Source organism: Apus apus, chromosome 3 (assembly GCF_020740795.1).
Source record: "Apus apus isolate bApuApu2 chromosome 3, bApuApu2.pri.cur, whole genome shotgun sequence".
Lineage (NCBI taxonomy): Eukaryota > Metazoa > Chordata > Aves > Apodiformes > Apodidae > Apus > Apus apus.
Window position 1 is genome coordinate 58,086,179 of NC_067284.1, and position 13,655 is coordinate 58,099,833.

Sequence of the window (13,655 nt, forward strand, 5' to 3'; positions counted from 1 at the left end):
AAGATTTAACTAACGTAAAGTTTTTTGCTTTTTTTTTTTTAGATCAACTTTTTTCACAAGGTCTGGTTCAGTGTAAAGTCAGAGATAGAAATCCATTAATGAAAAATGAGAACCGATTATGTGTCTGACATAGGTTGAAAAAGCTACTGTTATCCTGTCCAGAAAAAAATATTCCTCTCAGCAGACTATGATTTCCCCATGCCATCTCCCATTTCTGTTTGGAAAGCTAAAATTCTGCTGTTTCTCATACAGAGGAAAATCTTCATGCTGGTTGTCAAGTCTCTGTGGGTTCCTGATGGTTATTATCTACTCCTCTGACATGGTTAAAGATCCAGTTCTATTTTTAGAGGTAAGAAAAAGACTACTATTTGCTAGAGGATTATGGTTTAAAGTGTTCAATGTGCTCCTATGTATTTTCTTATGATTGTGTACTTTGCATATTCTCCTATTGTCTCCACTTTATCTGGGAAAACTGACTGTCCTTGCATGTCCCTTTTCTTTTCTCTCCTCTCTCTTTTTAAATTGTGTGTGTTTATTGAGTTTAATCTCTAGAGGACCCCTTACATAAAGATTTTTTGTATCCTAGTTAAAAGGTGCTGCCCTTTTATCACTCTAGTAAGGCTGAAATCCAATTTGAGCCCTCCTGTGTGCCACTCGTTATTTATGGTATCATTACAGTTTGTTTCAGAAGAGCAAACACTCTGCAAAGACTTCAGGATACTTATCTAGCAAACACTGTCACTTTGCTACAGCTGGAGTTCAATCTGATGCCTTAAATTCTAGCCTCACATAAAGATAATGCTTTTAATCAGAAAAGGGAGACAAGCTGTAAGAGCTCGTACATAGAATCTGTCAGCAGGGAGCTGGAGTGAAATCAGGACAAAGCCTAGGTCTTTGTTTCCAAATATGCTTTTTTCTTGAGCCATAAAGGCTTATTAAGAGTAGGATTAGATAAAAGCAAGGAGAAGAAGGGCAAGCATATGCTGCAGTAGCTTGTACTCAGTAACTGCTGCACCTGTGCTCCAATCCTAAAGAAAATATGAGGTAGTGGGTCCTCAGCTGTAGAGTGGCAAGTGGCAAAAGTGTGGGCAGGAGTGGATGCTGCAGAAGTGCTCATGTGGTATGGATCCTCTCCCTAGCAGCGTCTTGGACAGCTCTGTTGCAGGTTTGCTATGGAGAAGTGGAAGCTGATGAGCCAACAAAGCTACTAAAACATGTTAGAGTATTTAGGCTCATCAGCTGTGGTGGGGAGTATGGGCCAAATTGTTTTTCCACTTGTTGGAGGCCACCACTGAATTTTTGCAGAAAAGGTGTCAATTGAGGGAATTTGGAAATAGTTGATTAACGTGGCCTGCTGAATGCCTTCTAATTGACATCTCTAATGTGATATTCCTGCTTCACTTTCAACATTTACTCTTCTTTAAAGGATTAAATAACAACACACAGAATAGCTCATTGCATTAATGCAGGAATGGACTTACATACATGAGTGTAAATTTCTGACTGGTCCAGAGCAGCCGCTTTTGAGCTCTGTTAATTTCTACAAACTCAGAATGGTATACCATGGATGTTCAAAAAAAACCCCTACTTAAAAAAAATAAACAGCACAATACCCAACCAGAATCTCTGAAGTAAATGCAAAAGCATAATAAAATTCATAAGCTTGATGAAATTTTACTGGAGTTAAACATTTCCTTACTGTCTTCCTATAAATGAGTATATAGGGAAGCACCAGCCTTACAGTTTAAAAGAAGCAACTTTTTGGGACAAGATAAAGATAATTTTAGCAGGTATAGTTTTAAATAGAAAACGTGTCATTGATCCTAAAGCCTAGTTTTAGCTTTCTCTAAAAATAACAATTTTAATTGGCTTTGAAGAAAAGACAAATCAAAAGACACACTATTCTTAAAACCCAGCTGGGTTTAGGCATGTGTTCAGCATGCATCTAAAATGGCAATTCTTACATAAACTGCCCATAATGATTAAAATACATTTCCGAACCCCACTGCCTTAATCTTCACAGTAGTTTTTAGTGATATGGAGAAACAGCGGAAGTGCTTATGACACATATCTCATTAAGGACACTGAATTTTTACAACCCTATGCATTCAAAATTTATACACTTCGCAGAAGCAAGGAGCTGGTTTTTATTTCAGCTAGAACTCTGATATATACCTACACCAAGGAAAAAAGTCTCTGCAGAAGACAACATGAAGTCCAAATGAGACTGATAAGCACTTCACACCTAATGATAAAAACAGTGTTGAGTGGAAAATGTCCCTCTCACAGCAGGACTGGTAACAGACCTAATCAGCAAAGCAGGGCAGAAGTCGCATCTACAGCTTTTCAAAAACCTCGTTTCTGGTCAAATCCTTGAAACAGTGTGAGGTCAGACCTCTCCTTGGGATTTCTGCATGAGGCTTAGCCTAAAAAGCAGTTACGTGGCTCTTGGTCCACAACTGCATGAGAGGCAGAAATTGAACTGAAGACATGAAGATGCTGAGGAAAATTCATAGCATGCCTGGACTTTCTCACTCAGGAGTTTTAAGTGGCTGTAGATCTTGTTGGTTTATGCCTTGGAGAGTTAAATTATAGTGAATTAAAGACTCTGCTGCACAAACTTAGGTGATGCATGTTGGGAAGCTTTAACCGGTTAGTAGGCTGCTCCCTCTTCTAGCTGGAGACTTCTTCCATCAGGGTCATAACTTGGCCTGCCTTCAGCCTCACTGCAGTGTTGCAGTTATCACTCTGTCTTATTAATTGCTTGCACAATCAATTGCAGTTTGGATTAATTCTCAAGTTGATGAACTGTGGCACCAGGAATTAGACCTGCCCGGTCTCCTGAACTCTCTCTTTGGCAATAGGAATAAGTGGGGAGGACAGGCAGTTGGAAAAGGCAGTATCCTCTGTCATGCCAGCTAAATCTTGCAGTGCCTGTGTGCTAGGACCCTGAAGCCATCTTAGCATCTTCTCACAGACTGAATGTGTTTTGCATTATGTTCCTTACCTCCCACCAGCAGCAGGTTTGCCTTGACCTTCCTGAGTATGTCTGTGTGTAAAAGGCCCCTAAAAAGGAGTCTTCTGCTCTACCGAGGCAAATAGGAGAGGGAGGATGGCTGAGCATCCCTGTCACCTATGGTTACCCCAGGAACAGTGCTGTGGGAATTAAAAGATACTTTTCCTGTCTGCCTGGTTATGTTGCCTCATTTTCTTACTGAAGCTGTAATTTTCAGACTGTTGCTCTGGGCAGGGATGCTGAGTGACAAAAGGCCTGTGCTGCCCATTTCCAGAAAATACATGCCAGCGTGAGGCAGGTTTAGAAGGAGCTGAACCCCATAGGGATTTAAGTTCAGAAGTGGCTGAGCCACTGTTTATCAAAGGAAGTTAAATAAAAGAGACTGAGGACATCAACAGACTTGTATGTGATGACCTCAAGTGACTCCCCTGCCTGCAGTGGCAGGAGAAGGGGATCCTGTGGCTGCAGTCCCTTCCTGGGCCTGGTGGGGTTTCCCGTGGAGGGACCTGGGCTGGTCACCTCAGGACAGCACAGTGTCAGAAGACAGGACTTCTCCCCACTTCTTCTCAAGTCAGGAACAGGAAAGCAACAGGTTGAAAAGCTAAAAGCAGGCATCAAGGCCACAGGACTGCTCTGAGCGAATTTGTATTTTAATTATTAGTGAAACCAAACCAAACCCGTTTAATGCAACACTTTCCTGTGATGGAGAATCCAATCACCCTTGGTAAATTGGACCAGTGATTAAGTACAAACATTGTTTAAAAATGGCACTGGGTTTTAAGGGTCATTTCTTCTAACTTCAGGTTCTAGCCATTTGAGCTTTGATGCATTTGACTGCTGGGTACCAAACAGATCTGCTCAAATTCTTTTTCCGCAGGTAGGAATTTTAACGTCCTAACCAAAGTAACCCCTCAGACCTGACTGGATTAATAGCTTGAGCCCCTGGAATTGGTAGTTCTTAAATGTGCTTTCAAATCCCCCAAACATTTTCAGGAAATTTCTTGGAATCTTTTCTAGGTTTTCGGAGGTTTTTTGAGTGACAGATGCAGCATTCACATCACAGATGGGTAAGTCTCATATGCAGAGAAAATCTAAGCTCCCTACTTCTATCAATACTATTTAATTATGCACCTAAAGATTATATTTGTCCAGGGCCACAGTGCTGTACTAAGAACTCATACTGAACTGATTATCTGCAAATCTGTCCTGCTGAAGGTAATGTTTGTTTATTCTAGAGATGCAGGGGAAGATTTATCCTGCTGCTGCTTTAAAATGCAAATACTTTTTCTAGGTAGCTCTGCTAAAATATGCAAGATGCCATTCCCGTCATTCAGAGAGCCAGGCTCTCTAGTCCGGCTAATATTCTGCAGTGACTTGTTCATGTTTTCCCCTGTAAAGATAAGGAGGCTTTTTTTTTTTTTGCAAGTATGATGTGTCCCACACTTGATCTATGGACATGAGAAAGAATTTACATAGACTTGTAGGTGTAAAGGGAACAGAGGGAGATGCATCACAGCAACTGGCACCACTCTCACTTGATCTCCACCAATGGCTTTGTTATCAGGTCTAGATCCTTGTCAAATTTCCTCTCCCTTGCAGAAAAAAAATGAGAAAAATTGACAATACATCTCTGAGGGCTGCAAGCCCGGAGATAATCTCTACAGCTCATCCCAAGGCTGTGCAGGACCACCCAAGGGACACCAGTCTGTGAAAGCAAAATAGTCAACGTGCAGTTTATTTATGACAGCAGTGAGACAAGAAGAAAAAGTACTTGGGGGAGGGCAGAGCTCTCTTCACATGGGTTTGTATATTAGATAATGAATACTTAGGCTTTCAGACCTCTATTTATGCTGCAGGTTTGTATCATTACAAGGTAGCTTGCCCATATCCTGCAGATATTAGAGGAACAGCAGGTCATATCCTGGAGGTTGTAATGCTTAACATCCCAGGGAAATTATGTGATTGATAGGGCTGGAGGCATTTCTTATATGCTACAGCACAAGTAGCAGTCAGCAAAAGCAGCATAGTTAATGATTTAGATGTAATAGGTATATGTCACCATGCTATATGGACATATAGAAGAACTTTCTGCTCTGAATGTACTTAGGAGGAGAAGACCCTGGGGTTTACGCATCATAGGATGTAGACTGGAGACAGGAAGATACAGGAGGAATTATATTTAAGAAGGGCATGGTTCTCCAAACCATTATTTTCAAGTGTCTCTTAAATGAGAGAGGGAGTGTTCTTCCTTCCTTCCTTCCTTCCTTCCTTCCTTCCTTCCTTCCTTCCTTCCTTCCTTCCTTCCTTCCTTCCTTCCTTCCTTCCTTCCTTCCTTCCTTCCTTCCTTCCTTCCTTCCTTCCTTCCTTCCTTCCTTCCTTCCTTCCTTCCTTCCTGCCTGCCTGCCTGCCTGCCTGCCTGCCTGCCTGCCTGCCTGCCTGCCTGCCTGGAACATGCTGAAGTCCTGGTTTTAAGGGCAGTTAAGGGTGTCCATAAGGTGAACGTTTGGGCTCCTCTGACAAAACAATTCATTTGTACAGCTGTTCACAGTGACAGAATCACATTAACTGTTTTTTTCCTCCTCCAAGATTGTAATGATCCTGTACAGATTTAACTTTGTCCTTATGGGAAGGGATTCTTTCTTAGGAGCACAAGTACTCAGCTTGGAAATCTCAAACCACCTTTACAGTCTGCAACCCTTCAATAGCAGTCTCCATGGCAAAAAAACCTGCAGAACACTCATCTAGCTTTTATGAAACCAAACCCTTAGGCAAAGCTCATTAAAAAAAAAATAAGCTGTTGGAAAAGAATGATTTCATTTTAAAGTACTTCGCATTTTGCAATCTATTAAAATATATTTTGCTCTAATCTATTCCTGTATTTGCAAGCAGAATCTAAAGGAGATAATATCATGCAAAGAGCACAGTGACTTGGTACATTTACTATTACCATATACTTGTAGAAGCCAAATGAAACAAGAGTGTTTTCAATTCCATGTAAATAAATATGTATTTTAATAACAGTTAGTTCATAAAGGGAAGCACACTAGGAGAGTTCTTTAAGAGAAGATTACACTCCTGGTGCAAAATCCTATCCTAGAAAGTGATTGAAAGGAATTATGAACTTAGAAAGTATCATTTTCAACATAGGAAAGTCTCAGTTCCATTTTGTTCTTCCTCCCTTAGGAAAGTGCATTATTAAGGCATATCAAGCAATTTTGGGAGCACCTTTATTGCCTACTGTTATCATTGTGTACATACTGATAATTCGTTGGCACATTGTTTACATAGTTAATCTTATCAGTCCCTGCTTTCTTAATGTAAAAGTTACCACAAAAAGGTGCATGTCTTGAATAATGCATATACACAAAGCACTTGGTTATACTTTGACATTATCCATCACTGGCAGAATCTGTGAGAAATGTAAAGAAGAGAAGGTCCCTTTCACTTAGGTAACGTAACACCTTGATCTTAGCCATAGTCAGTACTCCTCGCTGGCTTTGCCCTCCAACTGTCTAAGTATCTTTCAGGAGAAACATGTCTTGCAATGGTGGATGAAGAATAAGCGATAGGTCTAACTAGAAATCGAAAAAAACTGCACTTTATCACAAATGTGCAATCAGATTTTTTTGTTTTGGCCAGAGTTCAGTACTGTTTGGATCTTGGGTTTCATTTGCACTCACCACAGACTTATAGTCCAGGTCAAAACTATGAGTGTTTTTCTCAGCATCTCTTTTGGCTCTTACATCTCCTTTGACTCTTACTTTCATTGCTTACTTAGCCTTAATTAGCACATAGTGGGTCAATGCTGCCATACAAGAAGGTGGGACTGCACGGACTGGTCCCTCCCCATCACAGACAGCCCTGTTTTCAAAACCTTATTATGAAGAACCACTGAATACCTCCTGCTGTAAACCACCTCACCAGCTATAAAACAAACTGAAGAATTGTGGTAAAAGACCAAAGCCTCCAAATGCAGTGTACCACAGGACAGCTGAGGATATACCCAGTATCCCAAGTCTTGCAAACTGAGGTTTTAGTTGGAAAAAAACCTCTCAGATTGTCATGAAGTAGGCCATACCAAGCAACAGAAAAAGATGGAAAGCAAAGAAACAAAAAGCAGTCAGCCTGGACACAATGATCATCTCAAACTGATCTGGGGAAAAATGGTTTGGAGTTCAAATAACATTATGAGTTTAACCTTGAACAGATAAGGGAAACAGGCCAGCTGGGCATCTGCCAGGATTAAAATTAGTGAGCACACAGTGTAGTGTCTTCTGTGGACAAGCTCTTGTGCTTCACAAAAAAAGTGGAAAAAGTCCAGCCTTTCAGGAGCAAAAGACACCCAGCTCCCCTGTCCGTGTAAGTGCAGAATAAATAAAGTGTGAGCAAGGACTCTTAACAGGCAAGCTCCAAGCCACTCCCTGCCCTTCAGATAGTGAGAAATTGGAGGTCTCAGGACTGAGAAGGCAATCCTGTGTTTTAATCCCTTATTTGTACAATTTCTTCCATAAATGTATCATCCTCATTTTAAAACACTGGGAAGTCCAAGCTCCGATTATTTTATATATAGGCTGCTTCACAGTTTCATTTTTTGGTTAATCAGAACCATTTTTCCAATATCCATTCTGAATTTGCTCTTGATTCACTCATATCCATTGGATTTTTGTGTCAGTGTTTTTCTTAACTTAATTATTTCCTTGCTATGCAGTTTCAAATCCATTTATAAATAGTAATGATAATGGTGATGTCACCAAGAAAATACTGTTTTTGAAAAATGGAATTGGGACAGCCCACATCTTCTGGCAATGAAGAATAACTGTTGACTGACTGTGACTGTGACTGCAACTGCGACTCCTTCTGCAACTTACATTTTTTGGCTAGTACTGCTGAAACACTCAAACCATCTCACAATAGACCTCTTGCAAGTTAGAAGTGAGAAGATGACATAAATGGGGCCATGATTAACATTTCAGAGACCTGGGCTCTCTTAGTGCATTTAATGTAGTATCTGCATTAATCTTGTGGAGCAGAGCCAGAGTGTGTTTTGAAATGAATTTCCTGACCTTCCCGCTTCACTCCACTTTTGGTTCCCACTGTGGAGTAATTTTTTCAGAGCCAACTAGAGGCATGCACCTAATGTGCTCTACTAATGGGGGTGCAGCTCCACAGGACCAGACTAGAAGTTAAAAAATAGCAAGGACTATATGTGCAGGTGTTGTGAACTGCATGCAAATATTGTGAACTGCTGGTCTTCAGATGTCCCTCCCTACAGCTACACTCCTCCTGGGCTGTGCTATCTGATAAGCCTTAGGTGTCCTCCATGGCCATAGCAAGTGAGTTCAAGGATCTGGGATCTGTGCCCCATGCTTGCCATCTGTAAGACAAGGCTAATTTGTATTTTTTTTGATGTTGTTAGAATTATCAGTGACTCGTACTGTGCTTTCACAGCAGTGATCATAACAATATTTATATCCTCTTCCTTTTTGTGGCACCAGAAATTCTCCTTGCTGTTAATTAACAACAAACTGAGCAAAGGAAGAGAAAAAAAAAAATCACCAACAATAAATTTACTGAAAAAACATGGTTTTGAAGAACTAAAACCAACAAAATGTTTTGTTTGAATGTATTAACTATTTTGTAAAAGAAAGAGTTTCTTAATATTTTATGTTACTTTTAAAAAATTCACATTACATGATTTTTCATTTTAAATTAATACAAATAAATTATAAATGTAATACCTGATTGTATAACAGAATGATAAATCCAAACCATTTGCTTTTAGGTAAAAATATAACTTTTTTTTACTCCACCCAGAATATATATTTTCTAAAGCTTTGTTTATTTTTTTCAGTTATAACTTTAGGTATTCTGGAACCTGAAAAAAATTTCTCAGAAGTTTTCAGATCAACCACAAAATTAAGAAGAAAGAAAAAAACCCTGTTGTTTCCCAGGCTATCCAACAAAACACTGAAAATCAAAAAAATAAAAGGGGAATGAGGTTACTCAAAAAAAGAAAAATCCTCACATAACCAGTGCAAACCTCTTGTGGTTGCTCTACATTGCCGAAGTGCAGCTTTGAATTCTAGTCCTTGGTTGTCCTGGATGAAGCCACTTTTACTGATTTTTTTTTCCTTCAGTAAGCTCTCTTTCAACTAGCAGCAAGTGTTCCAGCTGGGACTGATAACACTGTAATGTTTATGTTACTGCTGGGACTCCAAGGTCACATCTTTGTCCTGCCAGCTCAGGCACTACTGGGAGATCCATGACACACACCCCCTCCCCCACCATAGGAGGCTGAATTAGACAGACAGCAAAACTGGCCAGAGATATTCCATTCCATGTATCTACGTAAGCTCAGAGGAAGGTCAGAGATCACAGAAGACAACTTCCTTCCTGCTTCTTCTTCCCTTCTCTTCCAGTCATGGCTGGCATCCAGGGAGGACTCCATCCATCTATCACTGTCAGCCCCTAGGCTTGTGCATCTCTGACCCTCATAACTCTACTCTAAGTCCCTGTCTGCTCTGAAAGCCGCTTCTTCTGGCATGTCACCTCAAAGGGTGGTAGTTCCCATCTTACTACCAAGTGCTCTATCAATATCAGCATCTCTGGCCAGGGATCCCAACTGCTTGGCTTCTCTCTCACACTGGTGCAGTAATACATCATTAATGTGTCTACACAAAGCATCTCTTAAGAGCATCTGTGCTGGAGAACTAAGAGATGTGCACACCGTGGGAAGAAGGGTTTGCAGCTTAGCACAGCCCTGGATCAGGAGAATGTCTGTCCCTACAGGGCAGTAACCATAAACAACCAAATGCTGAATACCTTCACATGTTTAAAGTATTCCTCTTTGAACTGACTTAGACTCAGTTAACAACATCAATTAACTCTTTTAGACTAGTTTGATGATAGTTTCAAATTAAACTGTTTATTCCTTTTTTTCCTCTCTCCCTGTGTTGTGAAGCAAAGACAAATATATCTGATTTTTTCTTTTTCCTTTTGACTGTGGCCCGAAATAATTAAATTCAGTAACTTGCTTCTACCCAGCGGTGAGAAAGACGTTCCATCAAACTCAAAAGTCATGTGAAACTCAACTAGTTTCTGGCTCATGACTAGCTCCAGCAGGATTTTCTTTGAGATCTATTAGAGCCTGCAAATCTTCAGGAGAAATTGAAAATGGAATAATTTAGCTGCCTCCAGAGCAGCACAAATTTCATGTGTCAGAATCTCATTGATTTGTTTCAAGATCATTAATAAAAGTCATATGGTAAATATTCTGCCTTTGCATTTGCCTGAGCTCACATGCAGGAGATGGTAGAAATAGTCTCTTTGCCAGTCCATATTAGACATGTTTTATGTACCAGATTATTCATTTCCTTGTGTTTTTTAGACACCCAGTGAGCTGAATGTAAAGGGCTACCCAGGTCTGTAACTACAATTCCCCAACCTGGCTGCAGGAATGGACACACTGATTAATGGTAGGGAGACAATTAATTAGTACAAGATTTGATGCTGTAGAGCACCTGTTCTGATTCTAGAAGAAAATAAATAATGCAAAGTGTGGTAATCATTTTTAAAAAGACTGTTTTTTCCCATGATCTTCCAAGTAAGCAGATAATAAAGAAGAGGTTTTTTTCAAGATTGTTTGGGGTCAGTATAGCCAGGGTGAACTGCGCTGGCTAGAGCTAGATGCCTTTCACTGCAACACTGCTTTGTGTCACAATTAGTTGTGACATATCCTTGAGGCTACTGAGAAGCCTTGAGCTAGCCCTGAGAAGAATACTCTGTATTTTCCAGAGAGAAGAATGCTGTCTGGAAAGCACTGTGTGCTTACCTAATGGACAACTGGTTTGTTTTGTCCTATTTACATGTGATTTAGGCAATGAGCTGCATAGATTTGCTCTTTTGCAGGGTTAAGAATAACCCCCTACTCTGATCATGTTGCTAATATGATACTCTGTATATTCATATAAAAAAATAATGTGTATCATGGAAGCTTCAATTATGGAAGATTTGAGGTAGGATGTCCTTTATTTTCAAAACTTCATTATTCTAACAAGCTCGATGGGAAAGAGATAGTAGGGAATAAAACCACATATGCTAAGAATACCTGAGCAAAGCACACTTTATGTTGCAGATATTCCTTTTCTCATTATTTAATGAAATTCAGGTGCTTCCATTGGCATGAATCTCCCGTCTACCGTATGGGAGGCAGCAAATTACAGTAATTCAATTTTGCATTCAGATTTTTCTATTACACTAAAACAATAACACCACTTTTGAGAAGAAATAAAGATTTCTCAGGGCAAGGCCTCTGCCTAGAGTCCTAGAGATGACAGCTACAGCTCTGATGGGAACAATCAGCCCACAGAGAGACAGACTTCTCCTTTCTATGGTCATATTTTGCTGCTGCTGCCAACTCAGCTGCACATTTTCCTTGGAGCCTTATGGTTCATTGTTATGGATCTTGTATCTTTGGTGGAAAAAAACAACACATTCCCCTAGCACCTTTCCCTTCTGTGTGTCAAAATGCACTGAAGGGCTGTGTCATTTGCTTTGCAATGTACCTCCCTTTTGGAACATATTATTACATTTAATCTAGCAGTGTGGTGGGTGTTTGGGGTTCATGCTAGCAGAATGCTTGCATACATTCCCTCCCTGAGATTTCGCACAAATATGACAACGTTTCCAAGAATAGCTCTGGGAACACGATGGTGTTTAAAGTTTCATTTTGTGGGAGTTTTGCTGCTCCCAGTTTAATTTTCAGACTTTTCTGAAATTTTTCAAAGGAAGCATCTTTTGTATCATTATCATTCATAAGTAAAGTGTGAACATGCTAGGCCAATATATGACACTTAAATTATTGATCTTTTAGTAGGTAGCCGTCACACAGCTAGCAATTCAGAAATGTTATTCCTTTGATTATTACTTTTTAAAATATAAACTTGTTCTCTTATTAAAGAAGATTTGATACCAATTTCTTAGCGTATTCACCATCCAGGATTGGGTATCATTACATCAGTCAAAGGTAAATCTTCAGTAAGTGTCACCATTGCATGCCTTTTAAATTGTATGTACACAAAACTTGTAAATTGGGCATCCTCTTTTGGTCAAGGACATATGGAAAATCCTGGTTTCCTTTGCCCTTCCAAGGCAACTCAGAGGATCTTCTTCCTCCAGAGGAGAAAGTTAAGCAGAGGAACATTTTGTAGGAGACTCAGAACCTCAGAGAGCTGGTCCCTATACAGAAGTTGTTGCCCCAATATATCTGACTGGACCCCCTAACACACATAATTGTCTTTTTAATGATATAATTAGTCTCTTGTCTCATATATAGAAAAATCAGGACATGTTAAAAAAACCTTGTACACATAGTCTTGTCAATCTTTACCCATGCACAGAATGAGAAGTGAATCGGCATCTATTTTAGGGCTGAAAAGAAATTAATCTATTTTTCTGAATTTTGTTCTAGGTGAAACACTTATTTGAGAGGGAGGAGAAAGAGCAACGGAATGACATATTTGAAGGAGTAGGTGACAGAAGAAATATCAAGATGAATGTCTGCCTTTTTGCTGTGAGCCAGTCTCTGCTGTAAGACTCCTCTAAGGGTTCATTCATGTATGCAGCACTGTCTCTACCTTCTCACCTGGTATTAAATGCATCCAAACTCCTGTTAGTTTAAACAGCACTGACAGCAGAAATGAAATCTGATGATCTTTTACATAGCACAGGAGAAACTACAACCCCAGTCATGGTTAGTGATCTGACTCAGCCCTTTTTTTATTTCCCTGTGCACTTTACAGATGCTGTTGACATACAGAGAGCAACAAATACTGAGCACTGTGCTTGGAGATGGGGTAAATTCAGTATCACCTGTCTGTGCCGGGGTCCCTCTGATGAGCTAGCAGGGCTGGCCATGGGTCAGGGCTGTGTGAGCATCCCTTGTGGTTTCCTCTCCCCTTCGTATGTCAAACTTGAACGTGTACTGTGAGGACCCTCACAGTCTTTTGCTCTCAGATGTCCAGGAAATGCTGAGCACCTCCTTGCTTTTGTGCAATTGTTACATGACATCTCCATCATGCTGAACTGCTGGAAATTCTGCAAACTTCTGTGGTACAAGGTGTGATTTTTCCACTGGCAGTGAAGGAGTTGGAGGCAACACAAAACTTCCTTTGCACACTCCATCCTGTAACAAGTTATGTCCCACAGGCAAAGAGCAGAGGAACAACAGGGCCAAGATCACAGGCTCTGAGGTGGAAGGAACTGGCCTCTCCCATCCCTACCTGCCAGCACCCTTGCACTTTTATCATGCTTTTTGAGATAAACTTTTTGCTGTTGTCCTTAAGGAGGGAGAATTTCTCAGTATAGGCATGATGTAATGCTCCTTTTTTTACTTTGGAGAGAAAACAGGCATTACAGTCTGTACTTCAATAATATCTCTGTGGTTAAATAACTCACTCTTCAGCTGTGTGTGGGAGCATCTTGCAATGTCAGTCTCGGATCAACTAATTTTTTAGGCTCAGAAGCACTGAGGAGGAGCCTCCCTGGCACAGGAATGACCTTGGATGAGGCAAGCAGCCAAGAGACAGTGCTGTGCCGGAGGCTGCTTTGCCTGCTGTTTGCCATCTGGGATTTATGGCCA

The 13,655-nt window shown here is 40.4% G+C and overlaps 1 long non-coding RNA gene across 1 annotated transcript; it reads left to right on the top strand.

The window, feature by feature from the left end:
• The first annotated feature begins 260 nt into the window (after positions 1-260).
• On the top strand, positions 261-12,691 carry LOC127383052 (uncharacterized). Its single transcript, XR_007889101.1, has 3 exons — positions 261-349; positions 4,034-4,083; positions 12,486-12,691. It is a non-coding gene; the product is annotated as an uncharacterized LOC127383052 (long non-coding RNA).
• Positions 12,692-13,655: the final 964 nt, after the last annotated feature.